Genomic DNA, 21,959 nt, shown 5'->3' on the forward strand with positions numbered 1-21,959 from the left:
GGGACAGATAAACTACATTGGAGTTCAGAAAAAAGATAGATACTCTCCTTTGAAAACACCTAAATACATATAATTGAATACTCTTAATATTCTCCAGAAACTATATTAGAGTATTTGCTAGTTAGAGTATTTGCTGGTTTCAATAATCACTTAAAACTTAGAACAAGGAGAGCATCTACTCTATGTCTAAAACCAAAAAGAAGTTAACTTGAGACAATCAATATGGATAAAGGGAAAACAAAACAAAACTCCATAGCAAAGAGTGGGAGGGAATCTGTTTGAGCTGTGAGAACTCTGAATGAGATTTTTATGATGTATAGATAGATGCCGAAGAGAAATATTCACATTTTAAATGCCTGAAAATGCCATTTAATGAAATCAATAAAATACTTTCTTAAAAAATTTAAAAAAGGTAAAGAAGAAGGGGGGAAAGGAAGAAGGAAGAAAGGAGGATTAGTTACTTAATACCTTCATGCTGGGATCTGTTTCAACTCATGTTTATGACATATTTATAATGTAGATTTAGTAACAATCCCTTTGAACATTATTAAAGTGAAACATAATGTATCAAACATTTTAAATAACAAATAATTATCATGTGTTTGGCTTTTTAAAAAGTTAGCCCACAGATACATCTAACCTCTTTCTCTACTTTTTTATTAAGCAAACAGCTTTGCATTAAAAGTAATAATGGATTCAGGAACCCAACGCCCTTCTTACTAACTCACACTTACTGGCCCCCTTCATGGCTCTCACCAGTCCTACTTCCGGCACATACATTCTCACAAAAGTCAAAAGATTTGGTAACCAAATCCTGCTACTTGGAAGTCTCTCCTGACTTAACAGGAGTATCTATGTGCAACAAAGCACTGGAGAGAAATTCCTCTCTTCTGAAGAGTCAGTGACTAACCTGGCATCCTGAAGATTCATGTCATTCTGATGATCCAACAGCATGAAAACCATATGCCCAGCACACTGCTGTTGTGCAAGCTAGGGGGCCAGCCCTCAAATGAAACCTAGAGAACCTTGCTTTGAGTCCCAGCTCCACCACTGAATGAACAAAATTCTCTCTAAATCTTAGTTTCTTTTGCTACTAAACTGAGAACCTTATGGATCAAATGAAATGCAATATATGGCAACTTTTAAAAACCCAACCACCATAGACAAAAGTAGTACTATTACTATTGCTATAGCCACAGCATGTTTTCCCTGATATTGCAGTATGCTCTCATCTCAAAAAAATAAAAATAAAAAGCCTCTACACACAATAATTTAACATTCATGAACGGAATTTAAAGATGAGGAGCCACAGACCCCACCTGAACCCCTTGGGGTTGACCAGCCACACTGGTTTGGAAAGCTCATTTCCTTATATCTGCCTCCAACAGGGAGCCAAGGCCCTGATACAAATAATCATGAATAATTCATTAGCCATTGTATGCAACCATCCATTTGAATTTTATTCTTTTCTATGCAATAGGTGGTTGGTTCTCCCATATGTACATCTTATGGGAAAATTACTTTGCTAAATTAATGCAGAAAAAAATGACTATGCCTTTAGTATTACTGTGGATAAACTGCATATTTCTGTTTATGGTCATGCATCTAAAAATATAAAATTTGTATGCCATTTTTCTCCATTTTTTCTCATTTGCATGAACCTTCAAGGTAAAAAATAAGAAGAGTAATCTGAAGACTCAGCATCATCTAATTAACTCCATTCTACTGCCTGAGTGTCTTATTTATGTATTCATGGTTGGATTTTAAGGCAGGAGTACTTCCCTCTCAATGACACATAGCAGCTACAACTCAAATGCTTTTCTTCTCTCTGGACCCACCTCAATAAAGCATTAATTTGCACAGTCTTAACAGCTGGTCTTCAGGCAATAAGTCAATGCTCTTTCATGGTTTCCTGACTCCTGCCAAAAAGTAGAGAATAATTCCCACACTATGGTCGAAGAACCATCTTGATAATATTTCTTACTGGCTCTTCCAGAAACTTCGGTAACAAGAAATATTATTACTGGTCCACTAGGAAATGACTGGCCTTTGGAAACCTAAAAAAAAGGAAAGCATACTTGCTATATCAACGAAGCTAAAAGAAATTTTTCCCTTAGCAACAAATAAAGCAAATACAGAGATGTTTTTTAAGATAGATGTAAATGATCAGTAACAAGATGATCCGTTCAGTAAATAAATGTTTAACATCTGCCCTTGACTAAAGACAAGAGGCATAACTTATACTCTCCAAGAAGTTAATTCATATAAATGATTCATTCAAAAATAAGCTTAGTCTTAGAAGAGAATGGCATGCAAATGACAAGCGTGACTGGCATATGGTTAAGCTCCACACAAGGTGAAATATTGACATAGGTCAGGGAATAAACTTTCTGCTTGGAGAAATAGCCAGAAACTATTTCAGAGAGACATGAGGTAGAAGGTCCTCCAAAAGGGATCAGGGTGTACAAAGACATGGAAGACCAAAGTAATACAGAATATGGAGGAACTGTAAATATTAAAGAAAGGTCAGAATGGGGTGGAAAAGAGTCTGAAGAAAAAAGCAGGACCAGACCTCAGAAGCCTTCACCTGTATTTTTTTTTCTTCCTATAAGAACAGAAAGGCACTAAAGAGTTTTAAGTGATAAGCTTTGCATTTCAGAAAAATCACTGGGGGACTGTATAGAGAATGTTGAAAAAAAGATAAAGACAAAAGACAGGGAGACTAGTCACTAGCCAGTCTGGGTCATTGAAGAAAAAAGATAATAAAGATTAAGTTCAGAATAGTAATGGCAGAGATGGAGAGAAGACACCAGAGAGTGGACAACTGATGGGACAAAATTATCATTCTGATGTGGAATGAAGTGATATGGAGGAGTTAGGATAAATCTCACAGTTCTGGATTGGTTAGCTGGCTGAGTAGTGGTACCATTAACCAGAACAGGCAATACAGGAAGATCCAGTTATAGCTGTTATTTATATAGTGTTTATCGTGTGCCAGCCATCATTCTTATTTGATCCTCAGGTATGTGCTCTTGTTATTCTCACTTCACAGATGAGGAAGCTGAGATACAGAAAGATCATATAATTTTCTCAGAGTCACAAAGCTACTGACAGATCTAGGACTCAAACCCAGAGAGCCTAACTCTAGTTTCTGTGCTAATGTGACTATTAGACTATGCTACATTGTAAAGGAAATGGGGAAGAAGATAAGGGAACAAATTGGATATGCTGATAGATATCCAAATGGAGACAAGTATACAGTTAGACTGAGCAACTGGAACTCAGGATAAAAGTCCTGTCTGGAGATAATCTGACAGACATTCATGGACCAGGTAGCTAAATCCAAAAGAATAGACGAGTAGGAATGGAGTGAAGAAGAGTGATGAATAAGGACTCCGGAAAATACCAATATTTAATGGACACTGAAAGAAATAGAACTAACTGAAAGACTGAGAAGAGGTCTCCAAAGAGGTAAACCAAATACTCTAAGTCAGAGGTATTCCCAAAGTCACACTAGCCTCTTACTCATCTCCACCTAAATGTCTCATACTCAAGCTCTACAGTTCAACTCATTATCATTTACCCACCATGTTTTTCCTCCTTTATTCCCAACCATAATACACATCATCAGCATCCACACATGTCAGCCAAACCAAGTACATGGGAATCATCCATCCTCCATTTTCCTCTGTCTTCATTCTCACAATTGGTCACCAAGTCCTGCTGATTCCACCTTCTTAATATCTCTTAAATGCAAAAAGCTGTCTTCTCTATTTCAATCACCACCGCAGGTAACACCAATGCTCATATGGACCATTATAATCTCCCAATTAATTGCCCTGCATCCAAATTGAGCATACTTTAATCCAACCTCAACAGTGATATAAGTCTCATCACATCATTTCCAGACTCTAAATCATTCAATGACTCCCCATTGTCTTTAGCATGAAATCCAAACCATAAACAAAGCAGATAAAAAGTCCTGTCCTTTGTGGAAGTCTCTGGGTGCATATGCGCTCTCAGTCTCAGTGCCTTGGCACATTCCATGTTCCCCTCTTGGGATGCCCTCCCCCCACTTCTTCCTCTAGCCAACTTCTACTTGTTCTTCAACACTCCCTCCACATCATCTTCTCTGAAAAGCCCTCCTTGAAATTCCCCATGCATGCCTCCATCTAAGCTTTCAACACATACCTGTTACACTGGTCTAATTACATGTCAGCTCCCTCACCGCTGTGTTCCTCCCAGTGCCTCCTTTAGTGCCCAAGTATTAATATTTCTAATACTTTCTACCTACCCTGTCAGGAAGATTTCCAATAGCCCCATATATTCATATCACGGAGGGAAAACATTGTCCTATATTATTCCCCAACTGGCAGATAGCTAAGTGGGATTTTACATGTACTGAAAGAACAGGTAAGATGACTTTCAACTTACCAATAATTTGTTGAGGTCATTTAAGTTAACATTTTGTTATGAATATTTAAGATGCAACAGTACATACCAAAGTAAAAAATACAAAATATCTGGTGGGCCAATATTATTGTCTATCTAAAGACAAAGAATAGAATTTGAAGAAACAATTTTTTTAAAACTCCCAGAGCCAAAATATTTTTTAAAATTATTCCTTAAAAACAGAAAAGCCCCTTCTAAAAAATTATCTTCAAAGTATAATTTTATGTGCTCCAAAATAATCCCTGTAGGATTACTATCTCATGGTCCTTTAAAATGATAACCCAACTAAAGAAAGAGAGAGAGACAGAGAGAAAGGAAGGAAGAGAGGTAAAGAAGGAAAGGCAAGCCAGAGAGAGAAACAGAAACAGATCCCTGCCAAATACTGCCCACCTCCTGCCCCAAGAAGGACTGAGGTCATGTATTCCACATGCTAAACACAATGGTGCTGTTAAAATGGCTTTGTGCTTCCATGCCTAATCCCGGAGCTTTGCCAACCATTACAATGCCACTTTAACTGTTGAAAGAAATAATTATGCCAAAATCCACAGATTTAATTGGAAATTTTCCAATGAAGTTTTCTTTTATTCCCTAAATTCTTGGCACAGTAAGAATATCAGCATTTACAGATTTGTAAAAGATCACATTTTTTTGCTCTCAGTTACTCTGTAATTTGAGGTATTCAATAAATAGCACCATCATTTTGTTTGAAAAACATAGTTACAAATCCATTTGCAGGAAACACTGTTTTTATTTTTTTACTAACATCTAAGAAATTCCAATTCAAATTTACCGTTCATTCACAAAACTCAAAATTTCTAAGGAAAATGCTTTCATTAAATCTAATCAATCAATAATTAAGGGTTTCTACTGCAACATTCAAAATGCAAAATTTCTGAGTCCAAGATCTGTAAACTGAATGAAGAAGCCAGCTTTAGTTTACAAATACAATGTGTTCTCCCCACCAGGGAATTCTCAAGAACTTAATGCCTTCATACTTAATCCATGTTATTTGCTTATTCACAAAGCCAGTTTGTTCAAAAATTTAAAGCACCAGATTAATGAGTTCCAGCATAAAGGAGAGGTACATAGCTCTTGCTGTATTCCAAATCACAGATCATACCTTGCCCTCAGTAGCTGCCACACAAATGGATGATAAAAGGGACAACTAAAGACACTGCTAGTTGCCTGCCCAATATCCATTTCCCCTTATTTCTTATTAACAGAATCCCAATTTTGTTAAGAATGGCAATGGGCCCAATTTTAGTAGGTAAATAGACAAATAAATCTATATTTTCCAGCCTTGTTTGCAAATGGGATAGCCACACAACTAAGTTTTAGTCAGTAAAATATAATTAAGGTTGTTAAGTAACATCAACTTTAACGGAGTGCCTAGGTCACTCAGTCAGTTAAGCGTCTGACTCCTGGTTTCGGCTCAGGCCATGATTTCATGGGTGGTGGGATCTGTCCCCACGACTGGCTCCACACTCAGTGGGGAGTCTGCTTGAAGATTCTCTCCCTCTGCCCCTCCCCCTACTCATGCACACTCCCTCTCTCCATCTCTCTAAAATAGATAAATAGATCTTTAACAAAAAAAGAAATAGTTCCTTTAAGAAGGTCTCATTTAGCTAATGTATACCTTTTGCCCTTCCCTCTTCTTTTTTCTCCCTATCAATTATACATGATAGCAGAGCTACAGAAACCATCTTAAGCCACAAGGCAAACTTGAAGATAAAAGCTATGGACTAAGCATAGCAGAGCAAAAAAAGACAGTCTAGTATAGTGATGGCATTATGAGTCACTGCCATCCTTGTATGCACTGCCTAACAAAGAAAGTAAGAAAGAGAGAGACACACACTACATTTTAGAACAGTGTTTCTCAACCTATTTTTTTTATTGCCCCCCTAAGGGCCTTGTTATACATTTTTCTCCATTAAATTTTCCCCATTAAATTTAATAGCACAGATATACTGTATATCAGTAAATGTACTGTATATACATCTGTGCTTTATACATGAGAAGAATAGCTTTGCACAGTGGCAGTATCGTAGCCAATGAGGTTTATCCGAGGCACGATTATTGCTAATTGAAAACTATACATGAGAAGAATAAGCTTACTTTTGTCCCCCAAGAATTAATTTTTGCCCCCTTGGGAGCAATCTCACTCCCACTGAGAATATGTGCTACAGATCAAAGAAGAATAAGAGAACCCAGAATGCCAAATATTCATCCTGTCAGCCATCCTTGCCTACAGGGTTTCTAGAGAGATTATGTGTAGAAAAGAAAAGGTCAGACAGCTTTTGCCTCAAACCCTTACACATTCCCTTCTGTATCCTGAAAACATGAGGTTGGACCTTTGGAAGCCTCATCTGGCCTAGTTATGGGGCAGGCTTAAGGCCTAGTACCAAAAAGGCTGAGAGGCCTCCTGTGCCCCTTTTCCATGAAGCCCATACATGAATCTCACACCTTTGTACTTTGACACTACAATGGGTAGGAAAGGCCCAGGTGTGGAAGACCACACCCCATGAGAAGAAGCTAGCCCTAGAAAACACTTATCCAATGACAAGGGGCAGGGCTGATGTAGGCAGCACTTCAACTGTTCCCTGAAGACTTGACTTGGAGAAATATGACCCAATTACTGTCCTTGGTCCTGTTTATTGCCAGTTCTTGCAGGGGGCTAGAAGAAAAGAATATGGATTAAGAGTAGAAGTAAGCTTCCACAGTCAATATTATGCTCACCTGTTTCCACTTTTCCTAAGATGTTGGAAGAAAAAATAGGTATTTAATTGGAAGCCAAAAAAGTATATAGGTCAGTTTCTCCACTAAAACAGAATGGAGAGCCATAGCCACACAGTTTATTTAAAAAGAATGGGAATCTGATTTTCTAATTATCAAAGAGGGATTTAACTGAATCCTTAGATCTAACTCCTCCCTAATACTCTAGAAGCCTCATCCATTATTCCCCTATGCAAACCTTTTATTCCCAGAACATCTGGTTCCCAAGTGACTTCACACTAATTTCATGCCTCTGTGTTGAGTATTCTACCATGGAAACCCTTACCCAAGGCATCACCTTTCTTTACCCATTTCATTTTAAAGACAGAAATGTTGGTACAGCCTCCTATGGAAAGCATTTCTTGAAATGCCAGTATATTTAAATGTTTCTCCTCTTTATTCCAAGGTACCATGAACCTCAGTCACATCTCCTTCCCTAGACAAGCTCTCTTACGACAAGGACCTCATTTCTAAAAGGCCAGTATTTGGCACAGTACGGCACAAAGAAGGCGCTCAATAGTGATTTGGTGAGCAAATAAAGTCAGCAATATAGGAATTAAAACTGTGACTGTATTGGAAATACAAATTTTAAGGGTTAATTAGAAAACAAATATGCAAACATTCATAATTAAAGATGTAGGTATCATGTATGTGGTCTATTATTGTCTTACCTGAAAAGGTTTGCTGTTTTGTTTGGTTTTGGTTTTTTTTGTCTATTTAATTGACTTTTTTTTCTGTGATCCTGTACCATTGGCTGGAAATTTTAAAGGGTAAAAGGAAGAAAGAAAAGTACTCAGTATCTAATAGATGATATGTAGATATACGTATATAGATATATACATATATGTATATAGATTTTTAACATACATATTTTATAAATACCTAGGTATTTCTTATCTTAGTTACCCTTGGGGGCGCCTGGGTGGCTTAGTCGTTAAGCGTCTGCCTTCGGCTCAGGTCTTGGTCCCAAGGTCCTGGTATTGAGCCCCACATAGGGCTCTCCGCTCAGCGGGAAGCCTGCTTCTCCCTCTCCCACTACCCCCTGCTTGTGTTCTCTCTCTCGCTATATCTCTCTCTGTCAAATAAATAAATAAAATCTTAAAAAAATTAAAAAGTTACCCTTGACTCTACATTTCTAATGAAAGTTTAGGAAAAATATGTTTATTAGCTCCAAGCCCTAAAATGTATTAAAAGTAGCCAGTGGAAACACCTAACAGAGTTCAATAAATTTTGCTTATTATGTAATAGATTCAGCTGACCAAAGAAGGCATACTAATGAGTAAACTTAAGAATTACTTTCTCTATCTACACCTCTCTGACTACAGCAATTAGACTATGTTACCCAGCTGTATATGTCAAGAATAATACCTAAACTACACATCCACCAACATCAGTAAACTGATAGTGTGTATCTAAGGTTACAATTTTATTTATAGTCCAAACTGTCTGTTGTGCTAAAATGATTGGTGGCTCCCTTCTTCATTTAGAGTAGATAGCATCTCAAAGCACATTTGCCTCAGCAGCAATGTTTACTCTTTTTCCTGAGACCTAATAGCATGCTTTATAAACAAGCACAGAAGCTTTTGAAAATTTAAGAAGTCCAAAGGAGAACAGACCATTAGGTTGAAAATAAAACAATCAAGACTGGGGGTGCTTAGGTGGCTCAGTCAGTTAAGTGGCCAACTCTTGATTTCACCTCAGGTCATGACTTCAGGGTCTTAAGACTGAGCCCCACATTGAGCCCTGAGTTGAGCCCCGCCTCAAGGCCCACAACTGGCTCCTCGCTCAGTGTGGAGTCTGCTTGAGAGTCTCTCTCTCCCTCTCTCTCTGCCCCCCCCAACTCATGTGCAAGCTCTCTCTCTCTTTCTCTCAAATAAATGAATAAATAAATAAATAACAATCAAGAGTGGCAGGAACTACTAATAAATCATGGCCATGAGAGTTTAAGATAGCATTTAAAATGGGAAACAGAACACAGAAATATTAATAGAGTAACTAACTTTATTCAAATCTGAATTTTTTCATCTTTACTAGAATTTTATTAGATAAATATATAATATTTATAGCTGTGAAGTGCTTTTAAAAACTTCTTTTTCGGTATAGCATGGTGGTTAAGAGCACAGATTCTAGCACTGAAATGCCTGGGTTTGAATTCAGGATCCACTACTTTTTGGCTCAGTTTCTCATCTGTAAATTGTGAGTGGGTTGGGGGTAGAATAATAGGAATAATATAATCCTTAATATTCTGGTGGCATTGTGATATGCAACTCAAATTTTCTTCAGATTTGAGAAAGGTAAAATGATGTCTGAAACTTGGGGTGCCTGGGTGGCTCCATCGGTTAAATGTCTGCCTTTGGCTCAGGTCATGATCTCAGGGTCCTGGGATCGAGCCCTGCATCAGTCTCCCTCCTCAGCGGGGAGTCTGCTTCTCCCTCTGCCTCTCATTTGTGCTCATTCTCTCTCTCTCTCTCTCTCAAATAAATAAATCTTTAAAAAAAAATGATGTCTGAAACTTAAACTGTGTAATGGAATCTGAAGTAGCACGTGGAATCAAACATACTATTTCTGTAGCAAAACAAATGAATATTCACAGTAATAGAGATAAAAACATACTATGAATAGCCTCATATCATTCAGGTCAAGTTTGACAGTAAATGAGTTTAGGTCAGTCAATATAAGTTTTGCAAAATGAGTTACAAAAATAATATTTACTTTTCAGATCATTTTGCATTCTGAAATTGTAGACAAGAAAATTGAAGCACACACTTAGCACATAGTAAGTGGTCAAAAAATTTCAGCTGCCATCATCACCATCATCATCATCATTACCACAATTTTTAGAAGAAATAGTCATAAGTTATCCTGAAATTTACTTATAATTAATCACACAAATTTGTTCCAAAATGTAATATATCTCCATAGCAATAAGTAGTGATTATCTTTTGCTAGCCATAAGTATGTGACTTTAGGGTAAGCTAGATCTAGTTTTTCATACTGTATCTCAAGTTTTGAGTGATGTGAGAAGGAAAATGTATCAAAATAAACACCTATAATTTTAACTTTTTCATCTGCTTCCTAGAAAGTCATCAGCTACCTAAAGGCTTCATTCTCTACGAGCTCTCACTATTGTTCTGCTGCCTTCCATGAGAAAGGTTAATACAAAACATGGAATGAAAGCTTAAATCAACAAAAGAATCAACACACATTCCAACCACAGTGTGCTCAATTCAAATACAGAATGAAATGAACCCCCTGGCATCTAGAGTATTCCACAAGCGTGTGGCAAGTGTTATTTCTAGCCACTTAAAAGCACCAGTGAAAAGAGCTCAAATGCTTAGAAAAGAAAAGATCTCCATTCCCATGAGGAGAGGCATTTATTAGCACTTAATGGCCTTCTTTCATTGCCTTTCCACTGACGCATCTCTAATTGTTCCAATTATAATTTCAAGTAAAAATACCAATAATGCTAAAGCCTATAGTTCAGTGTATGCATTGTGAAAAGAGAGTCTTTAACAGCACAAATCAGATATGACAACATGGGATCTGGGCAGGCAGTACACAATAAAGAGAAAGGAGGTGGTAGAGAATGAGCACTGGTCAAGAACCCAGCTTAGGCTCTAGCTGTGACCTCAACAGGCCATTTAATCTATAAGAGATTCAGTTTCTTTTATTTTTCCTTTTTTTTTTCTATGCTAATTTTTTATTATGTTATGTTAATCACCATACATTACATCATTAGTTTTTGATGTAGTGTTCCATGATTCATTGTTTGTGTATAACACCCAGTGCTCCATGCAGTATGTGCCCTCTTTAATACCCATCACCAGGCTAACCCATTCCCCCACCCCCCTCCCCTCTAGAACCCTCAGTTTGTTTCTCAGAGTCCATAGTCTCTCATGGTTCATCTCCCCCTCCGATTTCCCCCCCTTCATTTTTCCCTTCCTGCTATCTTCTTCTTTTTTTTTTTTAACATATAATGTATTATTTGTTTCAGAGGTACAGGTCTGTGATTCAACAGTCTTACACAATTCACAGCGCTCACCATAACAGTCAGTTTCTACATCATTAAGATGTGAGAACTAAACTAATGTCTTCCAATGCCTCTACCACTTCCAAAATTCTATCAACCTCTGAATGCTAGAGGTAAATCAAGATAAACATTCTCAACAATCTAAGGCTTCTTGTTTTCACTTTCATAACTGGGAATGTTAGTATCCAGTTTAAGTCCAGTGAATGCAAGGAATATGTCTTATATAATCCCCACTACCATGCACGGCATATAGCAGGTGTTCAAAAATATTAGGGAGAATAAGAAAAACGGAAGCAGGCAGTAAAGCAAGAAGGCACGAAGGCACAAAGCTAGGAAGGCAGGATGAAACTGGCTTAATAATTTAATATGACTAGAGCACTGCATTGTAAGAGGACAATGATGAAAGACAGCTTGGATATGGGTTTCCTACTTTTAACAAAGATCATATTAGGGAGGGCCTGGGTGGCACAGTCAGTTAAGCTCCTGCCTTCGGCTCAGGTCATGATCCCAGGGTCCTGGGATCAAGTCCCACATCGGGCTCCCTGCTCAGTGGGGAAGCTGCTTCTCCCTCTGCCTCTGCTTGTTCTCTCTTTCTCTCTCTCTCTCTCTCAAATAAATAAATAAAATTTAAAAAAAAAGAAAAAAGAAAATACTGAGATTTGGGAGTGAGAAGAAAAAAGATAGCAATCTCTTGATTCACTGGATGAAAAGCATTTCTAACATGACTTCTAACATTAGCAAACAATATTAACAAAAGAGAAGCACTTTAAATTAATTACATATTTATAAAAATAAATCTATATTACTTTTGTTAATCTGAATATTGTAAATATTCACTAATAGTCATATGTCAATATTCAAAAGTAGAGTGAAATCTCATTTGTCATTGTCCACAGTTTATATTTTCATGAAGTTAACACACAAGATTCGTAACTTATCTCCTGAGTCAACGAGATCTAAGATACAACAAACCGGGCGCCTGGGTGGCTCAGTTGGTTAAGCGACTGCCTTCGGCTCAGGTCATGATCCTGGAGTCCCGCATCGGGCTCCCTGCTCGGCAGGGAGTCTGCTTCTGCCTCTGACCCTCCCCCCTCTCATGTGCTCTCTCTCTCTCTCATTCTCTCTGTCTCAAATAAATAAATAAAATCTTTAAGATACAACAAACCAATTTTAAACTATGAAATATGACCAATAAGTAGTCATGAAATCAATTTGTAGATCATGACTAACAAATTTTTTATAATGGAAAGGAATAGAATTGAATAGAAAATATGAGCATATTGGGGCACCTGGGTGGCTCAGTCGTTAAGCATCTGCCTTTGGCTCAGGTCATGATCCCGGGGTGCTGGGATCGAGTCCCTGCTCAGCAGGAAGCCTGCTTCTCCCTCTCCCACTCTCCCTGCTTGTGTTCCCTCTCTTGCTGTGACTCTCTCTGTCAAATAAATAAATAAAAATCTTAAGAAAAAAAAAATATGAGCATATCACATACAGAAATGCGAAATATTTCATAAAACTTCTGTTTCAATTTTATAAACGTGCAGTGGGTCACAATATAAACTGTGTTTCTTACAGTGAGATACAGTCAATGTTTGAAAAACACTAGATAAGTCTTCTCTAGTCCACGTAAGACTGGGTTTGTTTGTGGTATTTTAAATATATTCCAATTCTGTATTTCAACATGAAAAAAACTGTTGTCATTTAATATAGAAACAGAGAATTTTAGAGTTTTAAAGAGTTTTATCAAGAGCTTGAAAATCCTAGATTACTGTATTTTAAGTCCCACTGGGGTTGCAGTTTTAAATAGCGGATTAGTGTAGGCCTCAATGAGAAAATGAGATTTGAGCAATGACTTGAAGGGCTGAGTGAATTAGCGATCCCTTGCAGATATGTGCCTGGCATGCTAGAAAGAAATGAACAAAGGGAAGAAATCAAAGATTAGGTCAGAGGGAGAAAAGGGGGTCATTGTAAGGACTCTGGCTTTTTTCTATGTGAAATGGTGAGCTACTATTCTGACTTACATTCAAGAAGAAACAGATTTCATGATAATAAAGGCCATACATGACAAACCCATAGCTAATCTCATACTCAACAGTAAAAAGCTAAAAGCTTTTCCTCTAAGATCAGGAACAAGAAAAGAATCCCTCCCTCCCCACTTTTATTCAACATAGTATTGGAAGTCCTAGCCACAGCGATTAGGCAAGAAAAGGAAAAAAAGACATCCAAATTGGAAAAGAAAAGATAAAACTGTCACTATTAGCAAATGACATGATACCATATATAGAAAACCCTAGATTCCACCAAAAAAACTTTTAGAACTAACAAATGAATTTGGTAAAATTGCAGGATACAAAATTAATATACAAAAATCTATTGTGGGGCACCTGGGTGGCTCAGTCGTTAAGCGTCTGCCTTCAGCTCAGGTCATGATCCCAGGGTCCTGGGATCGAGTCCCACATCGGGCTCCCTGCTCGGCGGGAAGCCTGCTTCTCCCTCTCCCACTCCCCCTGCTTGTGTTCCTGCTCTCGCTATCTCTCTCTCTGTCAAATAAATAAATAAAATCTTTAAAAAAAAATCTATTGTGTTTCTATACACTAATAAAATATCAAAGAGAAACCAAGAAAACAATCCCATTTACAATTGCATCAAAAAGCATAAAATACCTAGGAATATATTTAGGAGTAAAAAAAAAAACCTGTACACTGAACACTATAAGACATTGATAAAAGAAATTGGAGAAGACACAAATAAATTAAAAGGTATTATGTGCTCATGGATTAAAAGAATTAACAGTGTTAAAATGCCCATACTACCCAAAGCAAATACAGAGTCAGTGCAATCCCTATCAAAATTCCAATGGCATTTTTCACAGAACTAGAACACATTATTCTAAAATTTGTATGGAATCACAAAAGACCCTGAAAAGCCAAAGCAATCTTGAGAAAAAACAAAGAAGGAGGTATCACAATCCCAGATTTGAAACTATACTACAAAACTGTAGTAATCAAAACAGCATGGTATCAGCATAAAAACAGACACTAATATCAATGGAACAGAACAGAGAGGTCATAAATAAACCTGCACATATGTGGTCAATTTATATACATTGGTCAATGTAAATGGTTAATTTACAAACAGGAGGCAAGAATATGCAATACAGAAAGTACAGTCTCTTCAATAAATGGTGTTGGGAAAACTGGATAGCCACCTGCAAAAGAATGAAACTGGACCACTTGCTTACATCATACACAAAAATTTAACTCAAAATAGATTAAACACTTGAATGTAAGACCTGAAACCATAAAAATCCCAGAAGGAAAAATAGGCAGTATGCTCTTTAACACTGGACTTGGCAATGTTTTTCTTGCACCTGACTCTAAAGGCAAGAGCAGTGAAAGCAAAAATAAACAAATAGGACTACGTCAAACTAATACCATCAACAAAGTGAAAAGGCAACCTATTGAATGGAAGAATGTATTTACAAATCATATATCCAATAAGGGCTTAATATCCAAAATGCATAAAGAATTCATACACCTCAGTAATTATAAAACAAATTTAAAAAATGGGCAAAGGATCTCAATAGACACATTTCCAAAAAAGACATACAGATGGCAAAGAGACACATGAAAAGATGCTCAACATCACTATTCATCAGGAAAATGCAAATCAAAACCACAATGAGATATCACCTTATACCTGTCAGAATGGCAATTATCAAAAAGACAAGTAAAACAAGTGTTAGCGAGGATACAGAGAAAAGAGAACACTTGTGCACTGTTGGTGGGAATGTAAATTGGTGCAGCCACTATGGAAAACAACATGGAGGTTTTTCAAGAGATTAAAAATAGAACTACCATATGATCCAGCAATTCTACCTCTGGGTATTTACCCAAAGAAAATAAAAACACTAATTTGAAAAGATATATGCACCACTATGATCACTGCAGTATTATTAACATAGAATCAACCGACGTATCCACTGATGGATGAATGGATAAAAAAGATGTATTTGTGTGTGTGTGTGTGTGTGTGTGTGTGTGGGATAAAATAGTACTCAGCTATAAAAAAGAATGAGTCTTGCCATTTGCTACAACATGTATGACCTTTAGATTATTATGCTAAGTGAGTAAGTCAGACAGAGAAAAACAAACACCACATGATTTTGCTTACACTGTATGTGTAATCTAAAAAAACAAAACCCAGCTTTCATACATACAGAGAACAGATTGGTGGTTGCCAAAGTGGAGGGGGTTGGGGGGTTAAAATGAGTGAAGGGGATCAAGGAATACAAACTTTCACCTATAAAATAAACAAGTCATAGAGATGTAATGTACAGCATGGGGAATATAGTCAATAATATTATATTATCTTTGATGACAAATGATAACTAGACTTATTGAGACAATAATTTTTCAATGTACATACACAAAGGTAAAGTTACTATGTTGTACACTTGAAACTAATATAATATTATATGTCAATTATACTTCAATAAAAAATAAATAAAAGTAAAAAGATCACTTTGGCTATCAAAAATAAACCGTAGGAGTCAAAGACAGAAACAGGGAAAACAGGGGCACCTGGGTGGCTCAGTCAATTAAGTGTTCAACTCTTGGTTTTGGTTCAGGTCATGATCTCGGGGTCATGAGATTAAATCCCTCATCAGGCTCCATGCTCAGCATAGAATCTGCTTGAGATTCTCTCCCTCTCCCTCCCCCTCTGCCCCTCTCCTCACACACATCCTCTCCCTCTCTCTAAAATAAATAAATAAAATCTTAAAAAAAAAAAAGAGGCAGGGAAAACAGCAGATGTTAGACTAATAGAAAAAAAACATCATGGATACTTGGACCAAAATCATAGCAATGGAAGTGGTGAAAAGTGGTCAGATTTTGGGCATATTTAAAAATAGAGCCCACCTGGAATTACTTCTGCCTTGCAGCATAAAGTGGTAGGACATTTTTGTGTGTGTGTCCAGAAAGACTTGGGTTCAAATTCCAGCTCTATCACTCATTGAGTATATACTGTGGTTATTGTATTTTATCTCTAATAAATCTGAGAGTCCAGGTCTGTAAAATAAAAATGGCACCACATACTCTAAAGCATTATTGAAAAGATTAAATAACATGTAAAGAGTACACAGCAGGACTTTAATAAATGTGAGCATCTTTTCTTCCTATTATTGTAATTATTTTGTTAGAGACATATTTTGTTAGAGACATACAGAAGGCCCAGAAAGTCATATGTGCTGAACATTTCCTGGAAGTTAAAAATGTTTGATGAAAATGAATTCAATTCCAAAATAAATTGGGTATCTATAAAATATAAAAGATTTGTGCCTTCTTATAAAAAAAAAAATAGAAGATTCAGAATCATGCCAGACCCTTCACATTCGAGGACATCAGCAATGAGATTCTGTGCAAAAGTTTCTTGACAATCTGGCTCAGCATTTCATGATGGTGGAACATCAAGAACAGCTCTTGGGGGCAAGAGAGTCTGTTGGTCTTTGAAATGAAAAAAAAAAAAGTTATTGAGGGGGCGGAGCAAGATGGCGGAGGAGTAGGAGACCTGGATTTTGTCTCCTCTCAGGAATTCAGCTGGATAGGGATCAAACCATTCTGAACACCTACAAACTCAACAGGAGATCGAAGAAAAGAAGAGCAACAACTCTCTCATCAGAAAAGCGACCACTTTCTGGAAGGTAGGACGTGCGGAGAAGTGAATCCGAGGCGATATTCGGGAGGATAGACGGCAGGGGAGGGGCCTCCATCGGCCGCTTCTGGCAAGTGATAGAGCCGCAGAGCACAAAATCGGAACTTTTAAAAGTCTGCTCCGCTGAGGGACGTCACTCTGGTGGCTAAGCGGGGGGTGGAACCCTCCAGGACAGTGTGGTCTCAGGACCCACGGGTCACAGAAAGACCGGGGGTGCCTGAGTGTGGCGGAGCTCCCAGGTATCCGAGCAGGGAAGCCGGCTACAGAGGCGGAACCCAGGTGCGGGCTCTCAGCTCGGGGTTGCCATAAACCGTGATCCGTGGCACAGTCGGGCCCCTGCTCCTCCAGCAGGGACCCAACAAGCGGCAGATCCGGGGAGACTCACCTTCCTCCCCTGGGAGGAGCCGCGCGGGAGTGCGCCGCAGGGATCTGCTGGGTTTGGAGACTCCACCCGGGGTCGGGTGCCAGAGATAGAAACGCGCGGTCACAGGCCGGGTGAGCACAGAGTGCGGCTGGAGACCGGGGAGACGTGAGTGACTGAGGGCTTTTCTCTGGGGGCTCACTGAGAAGCGGGGCCCCGAGTTCTCGGCTCCTCCGGGGCGGAGATTGGAAGGCCGCCATTTTCACTCTCCGCCTCCAAAGCTGTAAGGAAAGCTCGCAGGGAACAAAAGCCCGGGAGAGCAAACCCGAGCAGATTACTTAGCCGGGAGGGGGCAAGGGCGGGGCAATACTGCCTCCGGCAGAGACATTTGGAAACCACGGCAACAGGCCCCTCCCCAGAAGATCAGCGAGAACAGCCAGCCAAGGCCAAGTTTACCGATCAATGAGAACGGCAGAACTCCAGCGCTAGGGGACTACTGCACATAGAATTCATGGCTTTTTTACCATGATTCTTTAGTCTTTCAAAGTTAATTTTTTTTTAACTGTCTTTTTTTCTTTTTTTTCTTTTTGAATTTTTCTTTTTCCCTTTTTCAACCAACATCTTATCAATCCTTTTTTAAAAAAAAAAAACATTTTTATTTTTCATTTTTAGAGTCATATCCTATCCCTTCATAGTAGTTACCCGTATTTTTGGCTTATATATATAAGTTGTTCTCTCTTTAAAATTTTGAGATAGTTTCTTCTAACAGATTAAAATATACCCTAAATCTCTAGTATATGGTGTTTTCTATTCCCCTGCCTGATCACATCCTCTCCCTTTTTTTTTCTTTTTTTAAATCCTCTTCTTTCTTTTTTTCAAACAACTTCTTATCAATTCCTTTTATAAAATTTTTTATAATTTCCATCTTTACAGTCATATTCCATCCCTTCATCATATCAACCCTTATTTTTGTACATATATAAGTTTTTCTTTCTTTAAAATTTTGGGAGGCACTTTCTTCTAAAAGACCAAAATACACCCCAAATCTAGTGTGTGGAACTGATCTATATACCAGCCTGATCATATTTGATCACATTCTGGTTTTTTTGTTGTTGTGGTTGTTTTGTTTTGTTTGTTTTTTTATCTTTATCTTTTTCTTTTTTTTCTTTTTCTTTTTCTTTTTCCTCTCTTTCCCTTTCTTTTCCCACTGCTTCAAGTCTTTTCTGATTTGTTTAGAGTATATTTTCTGGGGACGTTGTTACTCTGCTAGCATTTTGTTCTCTCATTAATCTATTCTCCTCTGCACAAAATGACAAGACGGAAAAAATCACCTCAACAAAAAGAACAAGAGGTACTACCGACTGCCAGGGACCTACTCAATACGGACATTAGTACGATGTCAGATCTAGAGTTCAGATTCATCACTTTAAAGATACTAGCTGGGCTTGAAAAAAATATGGAAGTTATTAGAGAAACCCTTTCTGGAGAAGTAAAAGAACTAAAATCCAACCAAGTAGAAATCAAAAAGGCTATTAATGAGGTGCAATCAAAAATGAGGGCGCTAACTGCTAGAATAAATGAGGCAGAAGAGAGAATCAGTAATATAGAAGATGAAATGATGGAAAATAAAGAAGCTGAGAAAAAGAGAGATAAACAACTACTGGATCACGAGGGCAGAATTCGAGAGATAAGCGATACCATAAGACGAAACAACATTAGAATAATTGGGATCCCAGAAGAAGAAGAAAGAGAGAGAGGGGCAGAAGGTATAATGGAGCAAATTATAGCAGAGAACTTCCCTAATTTGGGGAAGGAAACAGGCATGAAAATCCAGGAAGCACAGAGAACCCCTCTCAAAATCAATAAAAATAGGTCAACACCCCGACATCTAATAGTAAAACTTACGAGTCTCATAGACAAAGAGAAAATCCTGAAAGCAGCTCGGGAGAAGAGATATGTAACCTACAAGGGTAGAAACATTAGATTGGCAACAGACCTATCCACAGAGACCTGGCAGGCCAGAAAGGACTGGCAGGATATATTCAGAGCACTAAATGAGAAAAATATGCAGCCAAGAATACTCTATCCAGCTAGGCTGTCATTGAAAATTGAAGGAGAGATAAAAAGCTTCCAGGACAAACAAAAACTAAAGGAATTTGCAAACACAAAACCAGCCCTACAGGAAATCTTGAAAGGGGTCCTCTAAGCAAAGAGAGAGCCTAAAAGCAATATAGACCAGAAAGGAACACAGACAATATACGGTAACAGTCACCTTACAGGCAATACAATGGCACTAAATTCCTATCTTTCAATAGTTACCCTGAATGTAAATGGGCTAAATGCCCCAATCAAAAGACACAGGCTATCAGACTGGATTAAAAAACAAGACCCATCGATATGCTGTCTGCAAGAGACTCATTTTAGAACCAAAGACACCCCCAGATTGAAAGTGAGGGGGTGGAAAACCATTTACCATGCTAATGGACACCAAAAGAAAGCTGGGGTGGCAATCCTTATATCAGACAAATTAGATTTTAAACCAAAGACTGTAATAAGAGATGAGGAAGGACACTATATCCTACTTAAAGGATCTATCCAACAAGAAGATCTAACAATTGTAAATATCTATGCCCCTAACATGGGAGCAGCCAATTATATAAGCCAATTAATAACAAAAGCAAAGAAACACATCGACAACAATACAATAATAGTGGGGGACTTTAACACCCCCCTCACTGAAATGGACAGATCGTCTAAGCAAAAGATCAACAAGGAAATAAAGACTTTAAATGACACACTGGACCAAATGGACTTTACAGACATATTCAGAACATTCCACCCCAAAGCAATGGAATACACATTCTTCTCTAGTGCCCATGGAACATTCTCCAGAATAGATCACATCCTAGGTCATAAATCAGGTCTCAACCGGTACCAAAAGATTGGAATCATTCCCTGCCTATTTTCAGACCACAATGCTTTGAAACTAGAACTCAATCACAAGACAAAAGTCAGAAAGAACTCAAATACATGGAGGCTAAAGAGCATCCTACTGAAGAATGAATGGGTCAACCAGGAAATTAAAGAAGAATTCAAAAAATACATGGAAACCAATGAAAATGAAAACACAACTATTCAAAATCTTTGGGATGCAGCAAAGGCAGTCCTAAGAGGAAAGTATATAGCAATACAAGCCTTTCTCAAGAAGCAAGAAAGGTCTCAAGTACACAACCTAACCCTACACCTAAAGGAGCTGGAGAAAGAACAGCAAATAAAGCCTAAACCCAGCAGGAGAAGAGAAATAATAAAGATCAGAGCAGAAATCAATGAAATAGAAACTAAAAGAACAGTAGAACAGATCAACGAAACTAGGAGCTGGTTCTTTGAAAGAATTAACAAGATTGATAAACCCCTGGCCAGACTTATCAAAAAGAGAAGAGAAATGACCCAAATCAACAAAATCATGAATGAAAGAGGAGAGATCACAACCAACACCAAAGAAATACAAACAATTATAAGAACATATTATGAGCAACTCTATGACAGCAAATTAGATAACCTGGAAGAAATGGATGCATTCGTAGAGATGTATCAACTACCAAAACTGAACCAGGATGAAATAGAAAACCTGAACAGACCTATAACCACTAAGGAAATTGAAGCAGTCATCAAAAATCTCCCAAAAAACAAAAGCCCAGGGCCAGATGGCTTCCCAGGGGAATTCTACCAAACATTTCAAGAAGAATTAATACCTATTCTTCTGAAACTGTTCCAAAAAATAGAAATGGAAGGAAAACTTCCAAACTCATTTTATGAGGCCAGCATTACCTTGATCCCAAAACCAGACAAAGACCCCATCAAAAAGGAGAATTACAGACCAATATCTTTGATGAACATGGATGCAAAAATTCTCACAAAAATACTAGCCAATAGGATCCAACAGTACATTAAAAGGATTATTCACCATGACCAAGTGGGATTTATCCCTGGGCTGCAAGGTTGGTTCAACATCCGCAAATCAATCAATGTGATACAATACATTAACAAAAGAAAGAACAAGAATCATATGATTCTCTCAATAGATGCAGAAAAAGCATTTGACAAAGTACAGCATCCTTTCTTGATCAAAACTCTTCAGAGTATAGGGATAGAGGGTACATACCTCAATATCATAAAAGCCATCTATGAAAAACCTACAGCGAATATCATTCTCAATGGGGAAAAACTGAGAGCTTTCCCCCTAAGGTCAGGAACGTGGCAGGGATGTCCACTATCACCACTGCTATTCAACATAGTATTGGAAGTCCTAGCCACAGCAATCAGACAACAAAAAGAAATCAAAGGCATCCAAATTGGCAAAGAAGAAGTCAAACTCTCACTCTTTGCAGATGATATGATACTTTATGTGGAAAACCCAAAAGACTCCACCCCAAAACTGCTAGAACTCATACAGGAATTCAGTAAAGTGGCAGGATATAAAATCAATGCACAGAAGTCAGTGGCATTCCTATACACCAACAACAAGACAAAAGAAAGAGCAATTAAGGAGTTGATCCCATTTACAATTGCACCCAAAACCATAAGATATCTAGGAATAAATCTAACCAAAGAGACAAAGGATCTGTACTCAGAAAA

At 37.9% G+C, this 21,959-nt stretch overlaps 1 protein-coding gene and 1 non-coding gene across 5 annotated transcripts in view; one reads left to right on the forward strand and one right to left on the reverse strand.

Annotated features, from left to right (window-relative positions):
• DNM3 (dynamin 3) overlaps positions 1 to 21,959 on the reverse strand; it is a 576,371-nt gene that overhangs the window by 481,020 nt on the left and 73,392 nt on the right. The gene's annotated exons all lie outside the window — the stretch shown is intronic.
• On the forward strand, positions 6,475 to 6,609 carry LOC123325266. The gene has a single exon (XR_006540346.1). It is a non-coding gene; the product is annotated as a U4 spliceosomal RNA (small nuclear RNA).

Source organism: Neomonachus schauinslandi, chromosome 6 (assembly GCF_002201575.2).
Source record: "Neomonachus schauinslandi chromosome 6, ASM220157v2, whole genome shotgun sequence".
Taxonomy (NCBI): Eukaryota; Metazoa; Chordata; class Mammalia; order Carnivora; family Phocidae; genus Neomonachus; species Neomonachus schauinslandi.